This window comes from Cardiocondyla obscurior, linkage group LG19 (assembly GCF_019399895.1).
Source record: "Cardiocondyla obscurior isolate alpha-2009 linkage group LG19, Cobs3.1, whole genome shotgun sequence".
In the NCBI taxonomy this organism is placed as follows: Eukaryota; Metazoa; Arthropoda; class Insecta; order Hymenoptera; family Formicidae; genus Cardiocondyla; species Cardiocondyla obscurior.
This window is the reverse complement of record NC_091882.1, coordinates 2,280,653-2,300,646: the sequence shown is the minus strand read 5'-3', so window position 1 is coordinate 2,300,646 and position 19,994 is coordinate 2,280,653. Positions and strand designations below refer to the sequence as shown.

General features: G+C 42.7%; 1 protein-coding gene across 3 annotated transcripts in view; it reads right to left on the bottom strand.

Moving 5' to 3' along the window:
• The window catches only part of Pgant9 (polypeptide N-acetylgalactosaminyltransferase 9), a 182,612-nt gene that overhangs the window by 103,640 nt on the left and 58,978 nt on the right, over positions 1-19,994 (bottom strand). The gene's annotated exons all lie outside the window — the stretch shown is intronic.

The window sequence follows — 19,994 nt, the reverse complement described above, 5'->3', positions numbered from 1 at the left end:
CTGGAAATATGAATTTTAAAAATTATTACTCGTTCTGTCGTCTTCAAATTTAATACATTGCCGAAATAATTTTCATATTCGAAATATAAATGTAGGAATGTACGAGCTAGCAACATAATAATGAACCAATATCGGAGTAGATATTTAAACGTGAAAATCTCGATAAACAAGAAATATCGGCAAACTAATAAAATTATCATAATCAGGACTAATCGAATATGAATATCGAGTGTTCGAAAAATATTTAATATTTTCTTTTTCTTTTTCTTTCTTTTTAATCATCGAGGTCTTGAAAAGTTTTAATAAAATACTAAATTAACCTGGCTTTTAGGAGTTGTTCTGGCTAAACGTTATTTTCATGCCGTGCTTATTTGCGCTCGCATTATATGATACTACGTTAGCAAACGAGTTTAACTTTAGAGTATTCTATACCATTGGCAACTTTGTGGTAGGTCAATAGTCTAGAATAATCATGAGGTAACTGGCATATAATCAATGTAAATGAAAACCACATCAAAGCAACAACGTAAAGTTTTCGATTTGTGTAAACGAGAAAATAACGATGTGTAGAGAAGAGAAAATAAAAAAGAACTAAGGGGGAAGGGCATATTTATCACACAGTGGTGCGCTGAGAGAGAAAGAGAGAGGTCTCAATTTTATTTGCAAACTTTCGCGGCGGTAAATAACTGTCATTAAAAGTGCCTCCTGCTCAAAATGCAAATTGTGATGAAAGCACCGCTGACATTTATTTATAACGTGCATTCTTTTAATTGATGCCGCGGTGAAAAGTGCCGTTTCGTCTCCCCGTTTCGAAACATCGCAGGTACTCCGAAAGCGAGGGTTGTAAATTTTCCACGTGAAAATTCTTGAAAGTGACGGGCGTCGAGGCGAAGCCGGCGGGGAGCGCGAATGATACAAACGCGAATCGTTTCCCGGGAGAAACAAAGTTTCGACGGCGATGGGGGGAGGGTCGGATTCAGTAATTGTCGCGGATTGCCGCACGCGGAAATCAGAAACGGATGCAAAGCAGGCAATTAACGGCGGCGAGCTCGCACGAGGAAAATTGCGCCCACGCGTGATTGACTCTCGACCCGGTAAACGATCTCTGGCCCCCTTCGGTTCTTCTTGCCGCCCGCGCTCGTTCGAGCATTCGGGTAAATTACGTTTGGATTGACCTAGTTTTTATTTCAATTTGTCGTGAATTTATGTGCGAATTATCGGAGAAAGAACGCGGCGGAACCCGAAGCAGCGAGTGGTAGGGAAGAGAGAGAGAAAGAGGGTCCGGGGTAGCTTACGAGGAAGAAACGGCAGAGAAAAAGCGAGACAAAAGGGAGATTCGAAAGAGGGTGGCGCGGGAAGGTGGGACCGATTTACTCGCGTCGTTTCTCGGCACCCTTTCGCTAACTACTATTCAATTTGCATTTCATCCAATAAATCGCGCCTCTCGTCACGCCTTTCTCGGCATATACGGGGCTACGTGTTTTCCCGGGAATTCTTCATCTCCTTAACTTACGACGGGAAACGACGCGCGAGCTCCTCGCGTACGGCTTCAGTTTTCCCTCTGATAACAACCATATTTTTTATACCGTTTTCTTTTTTTTTTTTTCTTTTTTTTTCCGCTCTTCCCTATTTCTTCCTCGAGATATCTGTTGAGACGACGGAATTATTTTTTACGAGCAACTATAGGAATTCGAGACAATCTGGCTGTTTACGATAAGAAACACGATACTTCTCGACGCGCTCACATTGTGCACACGAGAGTATGCATATTTTATATATCAGATTCGATAGGCTGTTAGATACCACCGCGCGTATCAACGAAGCCTCCGCGATAAAGGGCATGACACGTTCACACGCGAGAGGGGCCCAGCGGCGTGCTTTAATTACTGTCAACCTGCACGGATAAACGCGAAATCGAATTTGCGAAACAATTATTTATACGAATTAATATTTTTAGAACCGTGTCGAGCGCTATTATAAATATTACGACGACGTTTCGCGATCTTCGTATCACTTCTTTTTTTTTTTTTTTTTTTCTTTTCTTTTTATAGCTCGGTCAATGTTTCAAGACGACATATATTATGCGCGTAACCATGTCGTGCAATAAACTTGGGCCGTACTTCTTTGTTATATGTCATGCAGCTATCTGATTAAATGTGTATTGGACCGCGGGCTTTAATAGATAAGCGTACGATAAAATAACATTAGGGACACATTGACATGCGAACTGTTATAAATATCGCAATATATCGATCTCCGGGTCCGCATCGCATTTTGTTGAATATGGGGAGAGCCTCTTAAACGCCGTACAAATAGTCGACGTTCATTCTTCGCGTGACATGAGCATGCTAATACTTCACCGACTTTCCAAGCAACCGACCCATGCTCGCTCAACTATATTGCAATCGTAACCCTTTTCCTTCGTGCGTGCGACACGGAAGAAGATCCACGCCGATAAAAAGCGCCGTTGTGTCGACCGCTCCAACAAATGCATCTACCGGTCGATTCGGCCCTCGTGAATTTTGTAGCCCCGTGTTTATAGCGTAACGACGTTACGTCACGAGCCCGTTTAGAGATAAATTAAGTGACGCAGAGCCGCCGAAAATCTCACGCTTGAAGGGAAAAAAGCTTTTTACGAAGATACTGTTCTTCTTTTTTTTTCTTTTTTTGTGAAATAAAGGATAAAACAACCGTAATCGAAATTTAATGAGAAATAAATTAAACTTTTTTTTAAGCGATATAATTTCCAGAAAATTAAGATCAAATGTATGAAAGTTTCCCTGAATCAGTTGTAAGTACGTCGGAACGATCAGTTTCCACGGCCGCCGCCGCTGCTCGGTCCGCGACGCGGAATAACACGCGAAGCGAAAATGTGCATTAATATTTCTGGCAAATATTTTTACCGGGCAGATCTCGCGTAGATTAAAATTACCGAGCGGCCCGGAAATTTGTCATAAATCTGTCGTTGAAGCCGCATAAAACGGGCCAAGGAAATGGTCGGGAGGGTAAAAAGTATCGCGGCAAACGGTCACATCCCGCGACTCGTTCTCGCAAAACCCGGCGAGAGCATTTTCGCGAGCGAGATAGTCGTGGCCCATCGTACACGCACCGGGAATATTTCGTCGACATGCAAAGCCACAATCTAGATTACCGGGCGGGGGGGTAGTGCCGCCTGGGAAAAATGCTGGACGCTGAAATAGGCAATTTTTCTCCTCCATCACGGCATCGCGGCCACGCGTCGAACATTTGCAAACACGTCGATTCGCCATTCCGCGCCGAGCCTCTTTCTCTCTTTCTCCGCCACTTTTTATTTCCCTCTTGCCCTCTTTTAACGTGGCGATATGAATTTTCGCATGCGTCGAATTGAAAATTGTTTCTGCCTCCAGCGCATCTCCTCCGCGAACTGGGAAATGTTTTTTACTCGCTCTGACAAAAACGACCGTTTTCTCTGATCCATATATACATGTTCGTGTCGGCGAGCACGCATGTATCATCGTGCCCGAGTCTCTCTCTCTCTCTCTCTCTTTTTATTTTTTACTTCCCATCGTCGTAAATCCGAAGAGTACATTTTATATCCCGCGACGCGCCTACTGCAAGCGGATTTTTCGGGCAAACAGACTCGCTGGAAAAAACGCACGGATGTACACGCCGTGTGTCTGCTGCGCGTGATTCTCGGGCTTATTGCGAAACTTCGCGTTTGGTTTGGTTCCCGGCTTGTATGCACCGCGTGCGTGCGCGCGAAGATAACGGGATACGTATCATTACGACGCTCGCGGAATTGTGGTCTCTGTTCTTCCATCTCTCGTTTTTGTTTTCGCGGTAATGCGACTTTCTTTTCGCTACTTCAATATCTTTGACTAGAAGGAAAAAAAGAAAGAAAAAAAAAAGCTCAATCACGTTATTACGGTTTAGTATTTTTCTTTTCGACGGAAACGCGTATGATCTAACGGAATTATTTGAGAAATTACCAGGTCTCGTAAAGCCGTTACTTTTACCTTAAAGAAGCAGTAATGATCAACGAACTCATTTATTAATAGAAATTGAAACAAAAGTCCTTCAATTCGTTAAAACAAATTTTTTTCCCTTTTAAAAGCTCGTTAGGTACGCGGGACTATGTAAAGTAGAATAGTTCGCTCTTACGCATTCTCGTGAAGACCGACTCGCAAATACCGAACGAGGGAGCGAACAGTTGTCGAGGCTCGTGCAAACGGTCCGGGATTCGACGGAGGTGCGAGAATTTCCAACAAACAACGTCTTGCTCTCCGCGATTTCGTTCACCCGCCGGGTTCTCGCGCGCGCGCGCTCGCGAAGCTCACCCCTTTTTCTTTTTAAACGCCAAGAAAGTCGCGCTACGTAATCTGCGCTCCCGTGACACGAACGACGCAATCTACAACCTGTCCTGCCACTTTGCCGCGCGAAATTAACCTTCTGCCAACCACGTCTCGAGAGGGACGGCCAAGCGGGTATGAATGCTCGGGTCTGAAAAAAAGCTTCAACAATCTTAACCGCGGTCATTACAAGCACTTAGGTGCACAATGGCGTTTCAAGACTTCGGACAGTTTGAAAAGAATATAACGAGCGAAACTGTCGTTAAAAGCGTCAAGACAGAGCTAGGTTTTAAAACTTATAAAACAACAACGTGCAAGATTTATTAATCTTTCAAGCGTCAGAGATAACAAAAATGCAAAGGTATTTAAGGGAAAAAAAAATAGAAGAAAAAAAAGATGTTCAGTCAATTGAAATAACTGCCCTCGTTAAAATCGCGTTCGATCGAATATACTGGATTTTATACGCGCACTCATGTGCTACGTATTACAATATTACGTATGTACGAATATTAATTTCATATTGTTTAATACTTCATTTTATTAAGACGATTTAATTCGTAATATCACAAAGCGGGGATTATATTTTCCGCGTAACATGGGATACATCTTTTATTAAAAAATATATATATAATATATTTTAAACAGCGACGTAAACGCTGCCAAAGGTCTCGCAATTTGTTTTTTATCCGATGAGATTAAGTCGACATCACGGTGGCATTAATCGCAGACACAGCGTGCGTTCACGGTAACGAGTTGAAAGATGTAACGAAGTAAATGAGGAATCTTGGCTCTCTTACGAAATTTAATAGCAGCAAATTGATGCTCATTTCCGCGAAGTTTCTTATTACGCGAAGCAGCCCTTACACGGGTACCTACTTGCAGCAATTTTCAGGAATATTGTCGCTGACATCTCTAGCTACTTCCTTAAAACTGATCTCCTGTCTCGCGCATGAGAGAAATAGCGCATTTAACACTTTAGAATTCGCGTAAGAGTATCCCCGAGAGGAGAATTTTCACCGTTATGAGCAAAATGAGACAAAGAAAGAAATAATGAAGAATAATGAATCAATGTAATTAACGTTATTATTTTCCCGGCATACCGTGTTCCATTATGTCGCGCAATAATATTAAGCGCGCATATCAATTGATATTAATAAGTAACGAAACTAATAACTGTAAATTAATAAATTAAAGCTTAATTAAAGTTAATTTATATTTATATTTAATGGCGCTTCGAAAATAAAAGATCCGCGAGTTGTTTCTCTTTTTTTTCTCTCTTTCTTTCTTTCTTTTTTCTCTCTCCGCAACTGCACGCAATGCGTTTGATAGGCAGGCGAAACGTTGCACGGCGAAATTTCGATAACTTCCTTCACGCGATGTGCGTAAGTGTACCGCATTACATCGGCACGAAGCGTTTCTATCCAAATATTATTTTCCAAAATTTACTAACCGGCATAAGTTCGCCGCTTGTGTAATCGCTTCGACTAAATTGAAGCGATCCCGTACGGATGTAATTCCATCTGATGAACAGTCAACATTATGACTGGACGCTGAGTCAACAACTTTATAATACGTTATTTGGTTACGCTGCTCATGTATATTTATAATACGTTGTTTGTTGCAAACAGTGCAACTTGTATGAGGAAAAAGTGCCCGATGGCAAATAGAAAAAACAAAAAACAAAATGTGCATTCTGCAAAAAAAAAAATAATAATAATAATGATAACAAATAAATAATACAAAGTAATTTAATTATTTATTACCTCTGTCATGAATATATTCATGTGAAAGAGAATATGCTAAATAAAATTAGAAAAAGGTTGCTTCGTTGTGAGGAATCGGAAATACCGCAGTGAAAAATAAAGCGCGTCACTTTACGGTTTTTATTTTCGTCGTAAGATTTTTTTTTCTTTATTTTTTTATTTACACCGGCGACTCGCCTGACCACTTCTGCTCCGACAGCATGCCATTTCGACGATCAGAGGGGGAGGGAGGGGGGAGAAGGACGGATCAATGGAAATTTCATCGAAACAAGATTCGAGTAGTTGAAAAGTCTCTTACAAAAGGATAAGAGGAGAAGGCGCAAACGACGAATAAAGGCGACAGAGGACATAAGGGGGCGGAATGGTGGTAAAATCCTACGGACTTTCCAAATGGAAAACCTCTGACCCGACCAGAAATCGCCGCGAGACGACAAGTTCTCTCATAACGAAGTTTCTTCTCCGGTTTTGTACGTGATGCGCGTGAGATTCCTCGATTTTACCACCATCCGCCGTGATCCTCACCCACCTCTTTTTCATTCCGCCGACAGCAACGGCTAATGGATTTAACGGCCGAGTCGAAAGCCGGACGGGATCTACCGGTGTAAGGTTTTCTTTTTTTTTTTTCGGTTGCGGAATACAGGCTGTGAAGAATGCCCGGGATGTAAGAGGGATTTATAAGGCACGGGGGGGGGGGACAAAGGTTGAGGAAAAGAAAAGAGGATGTCCGTAGAACTCGCCAATGAAGCGAGTTAATTAAGACGTTGCCCCGCGATTCCGAGGGCGCGTCGCCGTGACCGAGAGCGCTCGGTTTCCGCAGACGTGATTTTTCCTCGCGAACGAACGCTTCCAAAGTATCCTCGCTAAATGTCGACATATTTCAAAGAAATCTTCATTCCCCTTGTTCAAAAGCAGCGCTTCTTCCTGTTTCTCACAACGGCAAAACATTTCCAAATATTAACCAAATAAATTAATGTCTATTAAAAAGCCAAATACCCGTAAACAAAAACGTAAGATAAAGATGTCTCATATTTGTATTTTATTAATAAATAATTAATAAAAAAAAAAGAGTCAAAAAGTAAAAAGAGAAAAAGAATTTTTAAAAAGTAATAGTAGCAGGTCGTAGTCGTAGTTTTGGAAAGTTCTTACAATTTCACAACTGCACACGTGAAAAATATTTTTGCCCGATAGAAACACATCATGAAATGATAAACGGAATATTTCAATTTTATAAAACGTTAATCGAAATCCACTAACGTTAATAAAAAAAAAAAATAATAATAATAAAAGGTTATATTTTAAAAGATACTTTTAAAGCTCTTTATGAAATATCATTTTTAACAATCGGATTACTTTTTGACTTAATTTTGTAAAAACTGTAGCGCGCTTTTTACAATGCCGCTTTGTGCAGAATAATAAAAAAAAAAAAGTGCTGTGACAGGCATGTAGACTATTTAAACAGCTTTTGGAAAGTGGAGAGAGAAAGAAATGGATAAAAAAATTGAGTAGCGTGTACGTGAAATTATCTAGCGGTGTTTTCTATGTTACAGAATCCCCGTCGTGTACATTTGGTAACGCGACGCGGTTATAGTTGCAAAGAGGGGTAGTGCTAGTCTTTGAGGGCAGCCTCGTCGTTCTCGCGGCGGCTTTGTCAACGCTCTTTGTACATACGATTTAACGAGCAAGCACGCTTATCATATTCCATCTCTGATAGCAATTTCTTTTTTTTTTTTAACTGCACTCGCGCATTTTATAATTATTTGCTAAGAAACATACATAATTCGTTAAGTAGGGAGCCGTATCATGGCATTATCCAAGTAATTCTCCACGTTACTGGCGTAATCTTATAATTTGAAATACACGTGTCGTTATATCACCGTGTAAAAAAAAAAAAAAGAAAAAGGCAAAATTAATATATTTAAATGTAACAAGCGGGAGAGCAAAAAAGTACCATTGGGGGTTTGTGTTTTCTTTTTATTATACTCGTGTTAGTACTGATGAAATATCCGCGTGCAATTAAATGGAACGACGGCTTATTTGTAAAGAGAGAGAAAGAGAGAGAGAGAGAGAGAAAAAAAAAGAAAAAGGTAAACTGACAGAAAGATGTCTGTTTTTATCGCATCGGCAATTAAGCACGTCACACTTAAGGGATTACGCGGGGGAGGGGGAGGGGGGAGGGAAAGAGGCCGAGGTAAAAGACTTTCGTGGAACTCCGCAGCTGGTGAGCACGCGAAATGAAAATCAGCGACGCTTAGGGCGCATCTCATTCCCCGATCTACAGTGCTAGCTAATGCACCCTTTGATGCATGAAACTAGCTTTGTCATCGGAAGAGACGCGAAGGAAATACAAGATATTCGCCTCGATACTTTATCTTAATCAACGTCAAATTACCGCGGGCGTGATATTACGACGGGATCGAAAGTTACATAGACGTATAACAATTAAACGAGCCAGCTTCCGCGCGGGGAAAGATATTTTATTAACGCGTTTACATCGCCGCCTGAAATCGCGCTTGGAATTTTTGTACCGACGGGCGTTAATTTACAGTGACCGTTAAACGAGAAATATTAAATAATAAATATCTCAGCCGCGAACGGAACTTCTCGCGTCGCGTGAGGAATTCAGCGCGTATTTAAATTCGTTTTGTAATCCTTGCGCAATGTTGCAGTCACGACGACGCTCGAATGGAAACGCCGGATGCAATCCGCAGAACGTCGATCGCTTGAATAATTTATACATTTTAGAAATCATGATATTATATTGCGAAAGATGAGTTTACTTCCATTGTCTCGCCGAGAAGAGGTCGGAAGCGATCGGTCTTTGAAATCCGTCGTGGCGCAATCGGTCAATTTGTCGCGTATCGTTTTCTAAGAATGTTAGCGATTGGCGGCAGAGCAGGACGATTGTAACAACAAAGTACAACCGGAAGAGGTTGAATAGAAAAAAAAAAAGATCTTCCATGGCTGTAGAAAGTCCATAAATTTACCCACAAAATTTCTCTATTAATACTTTCCAGGCGGAGGGGCTTTCTAACGGAAATAAAACATCAAAATTATAGTTTTCCGCGAGTTTACGATTCGCTCTTTACGATTACTTTTAATTCGCGATATAGGATACAGCTCGTTCTAAAAGGATCGACTTCGTTCCAGCTCCTTAGACTACTTTTCTTAATTATTTCCTCTCGTTATCTCGTACCATAAAAATCTTTCATCGTTCGCGTGACAATTTCTTTAAAATTTGACGAGCTACAAATATATACAGAGATTTACGTTATAACAATTTCGAGTTATAAAGAAAAGTAGGTCAGAAATCATAACTTTCGGCGATGACAGGACAGTATTTTCGAGACGGTGCATCTAAGACTGTAATTGGCTGCGCATGCAACAGCTATATACAACTTGCAGCGAAGGCATTGTAGCTTTATGGAAGAAAGCTGCCGCGGCGCTCGCGCCGGACAACGTAATCTTCTTTACTCTTTCTTTTCGTATGAATTATGGGGATGTTACGACGGCGACGCGAAGGGCGCGAAGAAAGAGGATGCTCGGCCACGGTGGCGCGAGTTACGGCGGCAAGCTGTTCATCATCCGAGTGCATGGGCGCGGGAGATGTAAAGCAAGACGCGTCTTGTTTGTCGCAATTTCCGCGCTTTTTCCTTATCGCCCGGCGGTCCGGGCGTAATTTCCGACCTCCGTGAAACTCCGTAAACGAAAGCCCGGCCGATACGATCGATCTTAAATTCGCAACTTTTAACGACAGGGGGAGGGAAGAAAACGCGTGTATAACGAGACGGAGTCGCGTAGATCGTTGTCTCGCCGCCGATTGTTATCGTGAGAACGGGAATCTGGGATGATTCGCGTTAAAAAAAAATCTTATTAAAAGGCGAAAAATTGTGAGAGATCGGATTACACCTATCGTGTACCGGAAGACTCTCGCGCGAAACCTGACGTAATCCGACACGCGGAACAGAGCTCAGCCATAAAAATACCGACTGCTCACCCGTGTTCGCACGATAAAAAAAAAAGAAAAGAAAAAAAAAAAAGGAAATTGCCCTTGGCCACGGAAATGCTCTTCCGCGTTGCTCTCGGGCGGGATATCTTTCGGGAGGGAATAAATTTCGCGAGAGACCGCAATGTAGATCGCGGATTTATGCGTGTGCGTGGACGACGGTGAGTAGAAACTCGAGTTGTCCAGAGACCCGTGAAAACTTTGCTTTTATCTTCGAAAAGTTGCCGGCGCGGTGGGGATGATAAAACGAACAGAGAAGGCTGGGGCGATAAATCCCATCGAGAATACGTGGACGTAAACGAAAGGGCGTAAAACGGCGGGGGGTGAAAAGAAGGAGGATTATCTTTATGCACACCTGACGTAAGTGTCCTATTTTTAAAGCGAACGTTCGCATACACGTATCGTCGTTTGTACACGTTCGCGAGCGCGGATGAGCTTAGCCGAAACGGTTCCTTCAGCTCGAGTAACGCTGAAGCGATAAAACGCGGCAGCTCTCTTCTATGAACACGGAGCCTTCGATTTTTCATAGATTCGTAATTAAGATCGCGAAGGGAATGAGTACGAAAGCGAGGTATCTCTCGTACAAGATTGTATTTTGTCGCGGAAAAATGTCAGCCGCTATATCCGCGCTTTCCTCGCATCCGGAAGGAGAAACAATCGTCACAGATAAATACAACGTGAAATTATAATCCAAGGTGGATTAAATGGAATGTCTACGCGATACGGGGGTAGCGGCGCCGTGCGACGTCGACGAATAATCTCGCGATATTTGGCTTGTTACGAGCACTTCTCCCTTTTAATCATCGAGCAATCAGCGAGAAGTTAAAAGGCACACATCGAAATTATCGGGCGCGCGAGTGTCTCCGCGTGGAATTACGTCGAGCGTACGAAGATAGCCGGATCTCTAATGCGGTTTCCGCGGTTATCGTTACGATCGTTACTAAAAGACGCGGCCTGCGGTGCTCCAGAGAGAAACGCACGGAGAGAATCACGAAAATCCGTGACTGACAGGGTCGGCCGATTGGCTAATCGCACGCGACAGAGCGACAAATTGCGGGGGATTACGATTAGTCTAATTTCGTTTGCTGCGGCCGAACTGCGGGGGAATTAAGTTAAGTGACTTTGCGCGATTGCGAAATCGAGAGGCGCCGCGACGACGAGTCGTTAACCGCAAAGATAATTGCGCGGATCCTGCGTGCCGCAACCGAAAGCTTCGGTCCCGGCCACCCGCCAAGCTTTTACGTAATACTTTTCGTAAGAGAGCGTACGATAGCGTGTATTAAAAATATAAAACGCCTCAAGTACGGTAGTATCTTGCAATTTCGCGAGACGAACCCGGGGAATTCGTCTCGTTTGATGTTCGAACGAGTTCTCTCTCTCTCTCTCTTTCTCTCTCGCCGGGAACCGATAGTAAGCACTTTACCGAATCTTCCTCCTGCGATAGGGGATTAGAGGGAAGAGTCCGTTAAAGACTTCCAATGCCTCCAGTGTAAATCCACTCGTGCACGATCGACCTTGGCGATCGGCCAGAATCCGCGAATGGGCTCGCGATATTCCAAGTAATTCCGCAGTGTGTCGACGACGTACGAACATTTATAAAAGGATGTCGATACCAAGTAGAGTTTGATTTCGCGGAAGAATAACTTTAACGCAGGATAGAATAGAAATTTAATATTTTCGTCGGGGCGGTTTCAATTCCAGCTCCGGGCTTTCCCTCCCTGTCCTCCTCTACCTTCTTCTTTCTCTCTCTCTTTCTCTCTCTTTCTCTTGCCCTGTCGTTAAATTCGCTTGTCAGTAATTCCTTCGCGGGAATCTGCAAGAAAATACAATTTGAAAGCTGAATTTATAATTTAAAATAAAGCACGAGATTGAAACGTGGAAGTCCCCCGCGAGCGGGGGTGTATTCTTGTGATTTAATTCTGGTTTCGGTTGACGTAGTAGGTCTGAAATGTTCATACACTTTTACATGTAAATGCGAAGTTGCGTCGTGACTGTAATATTCCATTAGAATAATTCGACGAGAGATATTAGCCCGCAGGTAAAACGGTGCATTGGGATTCTAAAGATCAAGCATAAAGCCCGGTGCACAAAAACAAACAAAACAAAGTGCTCGCTTTTTAAGATTAAAAAAAAGGGGGGACAGAGAGAGAGAGAAAGAAATAGGAAAGGATTTACTTTTGTCTCGTCGGTGCAACCTTTTGTGTCTCTGTGGCTGAAGTAAATAATCCGCGGACTCCATCATGCGCGAGTCGACATCTTGGAGGGAAGAGAGAACTATTTTATTACCTGCAAAGAGAATCATTCGCGTCCTACTAAGATTTAAATCTACCAAAAGTGCATGGAATACGGAGAAACGGAAGAAACGAAATGGTGAACGGCATGAAGGCACTTTAACGTTGAAAGAACCGCAAAATCGTTTTCACTCCGTTGTATATAAGACAATGACGTAATAGTAAATCCAATATAAGCGGTATGTAATTTATTAGAGCATCGGGATAGATCGGACTCGTCAAAGTTTACTTATTGCTTCTTATAAATCGAGATAGAACATTAAATAAATAAATTAAAAAAAAAAAAAACCTAATTTAATTTTTAATTAAAAAAAAAAAAATGTAATAACATTTTAAAAGAGGGCGATTTCAAACAATTTTACGAAAGAATTGGCTTTTCACACCCACTGGTAGTCGAGGTACTCGTAAACGGCGCCGCCACCCAGCCTGGGAATTATGATAAATGATTTCGATTGTTCGCGGCGGTACATGATCGCGGTAATAAGCACGGGTACGGACCGTCCTAATAAATTCCTTTGCTGACTCGCCAGCTTCTTTGTGTGTTTAAATAACAAGGTCTTTTACGAGATCCTCGTACTTAATTATTACATTGTGCCGAGAAGCGTTCCGCAATTTTCTTCACCGGCGTGCTAATGCAATAATCGCGGATCAGCGCCGGGTCCGCGCGAAGAAGCGCAGAGGAAGGAGGAAACGGTAATAAACTGCCCGTGCGTGTGCCTCCACGGCGAGTTTAAGCGCTGACCTTTCGACGGCATACTTTCCCAATGGCGACGAAGAAGATCTCTCTCCCTCCTTTTTGCCGCACAGCGATCTCTCGACATCGCCTTTCTCGCGCGTCGCGTCGCGTCGCAGCCGCTCGCGCGGCACACATAGTTCGGGATCCGAGCCATCACATTCTGCAATAATTCTCACGAACATTCGGGCAACGTTCGAGCGAGGTGTCACGTGGAATGTTGCGGGGTTTTCGACGATGCGTCAACGCGCGGTTTCTCTTCGGCGGTTGCGAAATGTCGTTGCGTAATTCGCTCCCGGAAAAGATCGCGGTCCAAATAACTAACGTAAATTCATTCCGCGGCGCGCGGCACAGAATAAACGAATACGTGCAGCCGTCGAAAAAAAAAAAATTGTAATTTGCAAATTGTGGCAGCACGATTGCTCGCGTAAAAACTTTCTTTTTATTCTACATATTTTCTTCTTTTTTATAATAAAAAAGAAAAAAAAAAAAATTACGAGGTACAGCCTGATTAATTTTACATAATGCGCTCCGCGCGGTAAACTGTCTCCCGGGGCTGCAAACTTGAACGAATGGCTCAAACGTACCGTTCCGCGTCAGAATTTTATCATTCAACTTCAAAGGTCAACGAGTGGCGGCGCCGAAGGTGGCGAAGCGGCGGCGCGAATAAGAGAAAATAAGGTGGCATCTTAAATTCCCCGACTTTGTTCCATTCCATTACCTTCGCGCCAAACAAAAATGTTCCCTACTGAAGATTAACATAAAAACTCGACATCTCCGTCTATCTTCCTCTCGTCCTCTTATGCAAAAACAGCCTTTAAGCAGCCACTACCACCGGGTACGCGGCGCGCATTCTCGAAAAGCCTCCATCGCCTGCAATTGCCGCATAAAATTTCGCGGTGCTTTCGCCGTACTACTGAATTTTTATTAGTTCACGCATTAGCATATTATGAGACCGTCGAGTTTTATGAAAACGAGACGCGCGAGTTTCGGCAAATCCGACAATCCGTCGGCCGAGTCACCGGCGGAGCCGCCCGTTTGTCGTGGAAATTAGAACGTCTTCGTTCCTCAAACTTAACAACGGGGAAGTTTATATTAGGCGGAAAATTCAATCTGCAAACAATCCCCGGGCTTCATTCAATTCCTTTACGCGCGGACGGTCGGGCGAGACGGGCTTAAAAAAAAAAAAAACGCGTACGAGACGCGGTAATCGCCGTTCGTGATTAATGTTTGGTAACGTATGCGAGATTAAGCGTGCGCGGATTATCCGCAAATATTTGTTAACTTTTACGCCGAACGGTAATAATCGATTGTGAAACGTTCCTTCGTTTGCGGAGCCGGGTGTCCGGAGAGCCGATAGTCACGCGTGACGGCGATCGATTCCCCGCGAAATTAAGCGGCATCGGTCACGAAGTCACGTACGGGCTTCCGACAGGCATTAACTGCGATCGGGCTCGTTATCTTCGATGTTATCGCGTCGTCAGAGCAAACGTTTGCGTTACTACAAATAGCGCGGAGCCGTACTTCGATGACTTGAGCCGTATGTAGCCGATCAATCGACTCCGCGAGCGCGTTACAGGCGAATAAGTATTACGATGATCGATAACATTTTCGACATTTTCCCCGGCGAACTAAAGCGCGGCACGTAGATAATTTTGTTATCAAATTACAAAGTAATAATGCATCGGGCGCTTCCCCTCCGCTTTACGCCTAACTGAACGCCAAAAGCAATAAGCACGTAAATAATGTATTAATGTTTACGTTAATAGCGATAATTGCCTGCCGTTCGAATTAATAATCACCCCGCGCAGGATTGCCATTTGCAATGCCGCGATTAATATATCAATCGCCGGTAAAATTCCATTTTTCGAAAGTGAGATAAAATGAAATTAATATTGTACTTGATAATCTTGCATTCACGTAGGTGTACATATGTCGAAACAACAATACGTATGTTAATGCCGAATGGATAATTAAATTATGTATGTGTAACAAATTATTGATTTGCAAATATGGAGATCAAATATGACGGGATGCATTATTAATCTAGGAAAATTGTCGATACTCGGGAGACGTTTGAGCTGTTACAATATTTATCGCATTGGCCGTTAAATTATCAAACATATTCCCCTTCTTTTCGACTTTATGCGATTGTAATAATAAATCTCTGTAGTGTTATTACGTTAATATCATTTCCGTATGGAACGTTACTTCTGATTTGATATTATTACATCACTCGCGCCACCGCAGAGAGCAAGTATAAATTAACTTCTCCCTCGTCGCTCGTCAAAAATTGTCACGAAAAATTATAGTAATTAGCGCTTTAACGTGTGACGAAGTAAAAGAAGTCAGCGTGACAAATACGAAATCGGGACGCGCTGTTAAAATGATCGTCGTTGATTCAGCGGGCGAGGAGGAAACGATATATAAATGCGTTTAAGACATCCGATTATATTTGAAATGTCAAGCGAACATCGCGTCGGACAAATCTCGTGAATTTTCGCCATCGCGACATCCGTGATGAATGCTACTTAATTAACTTCATTATCCAACGATCGCCGACACGAGCACCGCCATAGCTCCTTTATTAATGACGACATTTTGCACGAGAATTTCGAGCTTTCCACAAACTGCAATCGTGCACCTGAATTTTTTTGTTCGGCGACGCGACACGTTTCGCCATAGCGGTACAACGATATCATGCAATTAGCGAAACCGCAGACGTAATCGTCCGAGAGATTGCCCAATTTAAATAATGTTTACCCGCCTCGCGCTCTTTCATAAGTACAAAAAAAATTAACAAAACGTCCTCTCTTTTTGTACACCGGCTAAAAAAAAAAAAAAAAAAAAAAGAAAGAAAAGAAAAATAAAAATGCACAACGACGCGGACTTTCGCGCAATACTGCGAGATGCCGAAGAGATATACTGCTTCGTTGCATCGAATTGTTCGTACCGTTTCCTTTCGATTTTTATACCGCTTTAATAATTGCTCTGTCGGTTTCTTCGAGGACACACGTAAATACCTGCGAAAATCGCCGTCGGGTTAAATATAAAGCTTCTTCCTAATTATAGGTTTCTGCTCCGAAGGAGCCTGGGGTCTTGTATCTCGGTTTTCCAAGTTCGCGGTCTAAAGTCGGGCAAACTGGAATTTAGATACTGAAATAATTTGATCATCGTTTCTACGACACGCGGCCGCAATCCCGGCGAAATGCAACGATTGTAGCGGTGTATTCTCTCGCCCGTGCGCCTTGGTAAAACCCTTTGGCATGTTAAACTCTACTACAAAGTTCCATTCGGATCTCGAGTTTTTGGCAGATATCCAAAAAGCCTACCGGGGTTTTTTTTTTTTTTTTTTTTTTCTTCCTTCCTTCCTTCCTTCCTTCCTACGTGACATTGAGTAGATGGATTTGTATCTATGACGAACGAACACGCTGTTTCCTCTCGCTGTATTTTAAAACTTTCCCCGATAACTCGCGGTAAATCAAGGAAATTTTTTTTTCTCTCTCCCCCTCGGCGGGAAAGCATCGCGGGAGAAATTACTCTTATCGCCTAATCGCGACTCATGTATATCGTACGTCACGTAAACGCCGCTCGGGTAGCTTTGCATTTCAAATGCTTTTATAAGAAACGAACTAGGAAAAGCTCAGTCTCGAACGTAGCAAAGCGGCATGTAACGCTTTATCTTAAAATGTCATTGCAATAAAATATTTATGAAGTGTATAGAATATTTAAAATTACCAGAGCAGGGAATAATTAATAAAATAAATTAGAAAAATTATAGATTTCTTCGCTGGATATTTCGTTAAAAAAAAAATAAAATAAAAAAAGCAGATATAAAATTAAGAATATCAGACATTTTATTATTTTTTTTTTTTCTTACAAAGTTCAAAAGCAATATATCTGTAGAAAAAAATTAAGTATCTTTAAACCTGCATTGTCTTGAGAATAAGCGGATGTCGTCGACGGAGCGACGTCGTTTCCGATAAGCGACGCTCGTCAAGTTGATGCAGCCTGCCGGCGCAGCCGCCCGATGCGAAGTTCATCTCCTAAAGCCCTGACCTAATTTGGCAGCGTAATAAATCCGTAATGAAATGATCTCGCATCGTGCGGGCGATACGACCCTCGCACGTGCCCCAGCCCTATCGCGCGCGGCTAGGAAGTTCGTGGTCGAAGTGCAAGGTTAAGAGAGATTGCGTTCGGCAAACGGAAAAGCGGTGAGGATTGCGAGAACGCGACGACCGCAACTTTATAGATAGACAAATCAATAGCGATAGATGTTACATCACCGAGGCTTGGACGAGCTCAGAGCGAGCCGCGGTTCTGCACCGACGCAGCGAAATAAATAAAAAAGAAAAAAAAAGAGAAAAAAAAAAAAATAAAACGAAGGAAGACTTCTTCCTCGTAGACGTTTCATCGATTATCGGGGGCGCAAGTTTCGAAAATTGTTGAGACGGGATCGTCGATCTGTTCTCGCGGTTCTCAAAGGCGCAATGTAATCCGGTTGAATTATAAATGTCTACCCGTATTTCAAATTCCCACCGCCTAACTACTGCATTAATAGTACGAGCTTTACGAAGTTGCGCCATAGTGCTACATAGCTTAGAGCTATTCGGCGAAAGCGTCGAATGAGATTTAACACGAGTCTCGCGGGGATTCGCAAACAAGTTGCAGCGTGAAATCAAAACGCGAATGTTGTCGCCGCGATCAGTCAAATCCGGCGTATCAGCCGACAAAGTATACATCCGGTTTCCACCGCGCGCCGGCAGTATCTATCCTCTTTCACCCAGGCTCGTCGTTGCGACATTATTTTGCCAATGCTCTTATCCAAGAGAATCTCTATGTCTGATTCCTTTCTCTTTGCCGACTTCGGTTAATACGCGCATTCCGCACCGCTATGCGCGTCCGCAGGAGGAAATAGAGAGAGAAAAAAAGAGAGAGAGAGAGAGAGGCGGCTTTAGAATTAGATTACCGCATAAGCGGCTTATTTATCGCTGCGTCGGTGCGTGGATTCGCGACAGGAACGCAACGAGAGACGCGCACAGTCGTCGAAACGGATATCCGACAAATCCGTCTGTCCACAGGTAAAACATTACACTTAACGAAAGTAGGAAGCGCGAGTAACTCCTCGGTACACGCGTGTCAGTCCACTTCGCGCGTCTCCCGATTGTGATTGATTTTTAATCGATGCATACTGCATACTTCGGCGCCGGTGCGAATAAAGGTGCCTCGAAGAATTTCCACGCGCGCGCATAGTTCGCCTAGCCGAGTTTATCGCGATGCCAATAGTCGCGCTTCAATTTAAATTCCATCCGAGTGAATTCGTTACAGACCGTCACAGAGTGCCGAACAGCGACGAACGGAATTTGATGAACGGGATAAGGTATGTGAATGACCGCTCGGGCACTGAATGATCATTGTGTGCACAAATATATTTCGATCCCGCGTCGGAGTGGCGTAACTGTATTTTTCAACAGACGAAATATCCCGTTGGGCGTAACATTGAAATTAAAAGGAAATATTTATTTAATCATTAACAACGGGCTTTTGCTAATAGAAATTTTTATCATTTTTTTTCCTCTCTCTCTTTTTTTTTAATCTCTTCTTTTTTTTCCCGCGCGACTTTTCGCACGCCTTTATGTTTAAATTTTATCGAACAATACGTGAAGTATTTACGAAATACTTGGGGCAAATTTTCTAATATAAACTTCGCCGTACTATAACTTTACAGCCACTCTTATCTGGCTATGGGATTCTATAAACTTTTTTTTTTCTCTCTATCCCGAGGACAGGAATACTCTTCGAAAAGTTCGTTCAAATATTTCATAAACACCCTATGCGAGGGGCAGAGAATGGGGAGAACGTTTTTTTTATTTAATAAAGCAATGTAGCGATATTCTTTTTATCGTTAACGTATTTTAATTTTAATTGCGTTTATCGCCGCTTGACTGATTGACTGTTAAACTAATATCGACATGCTCGAGCGATATTTTTCGTACAAACAAGGGGGTTGGGCAGGAAAATGAGGGAGCGAACGTAGCAGCGAATAATTGGCGAAGATAAAAGCGTGCTCAGGTTTATACTGCGGAACGTTGACCGCGCGCGGGCTTGTTGCTACTAGCGCAACTTAGAAGGCGTAACGTAATCATAAGCTATCGACATCGGGACCGACTGCTAGAACTTGACTAGTGAGATATTCTTCCGCCTTCTCTTCCTTCCTTCGTACGTTTTGCAGCGCGGAGGTTTCTTCGTGGTCTGCTGCGCCGTTACCGGAAGCAACCGCGTAGCGATAGAAAGGGCAGACACGTAAAGACCGCGCGGATTCCTCAGCTTTGCCGGAGCCGATTCTCCGTTCGCCAACCTCTTTGTGAGTCGTCGAAGAGAAAGAGAGAGAGAGAGACAGAGAGAGAAAGCTAATAAGCTTATCGACGATTACTCCGGTGTAGGAATTTAATTAATGGTACATATAAACAATTCACGTGCTGATAATCTCATTCGCAATAAACACGGTATTTCGTCGCGAGAATATAAGATATATAAGACGTTACGTAAGTAACGTTTTATCGCTCAAGTATTTATTAAATACGAAAGTAAAAGGATTAAAATAGCGAAGACAATACCTAATTCAATTTCAGCCGTGAATTTTCGGTATTAAAATACTGAAATAATTTTTAATTTAATAAACTAATTCGACTTGCAAACGTGAAACATAATCGGATTGAAAAGAAGTAGATTAGTAATGCAATTATTTGATTAGTTTCCATACGATTAGAGTCATATAAATATATATTTTATTTCTATAATGTCGCGGATAGAGACGTGGCGTAGTTTCCAATAATAAATATTCAAGCGAGCACGAAGCGGATTAGTTACTTTTGG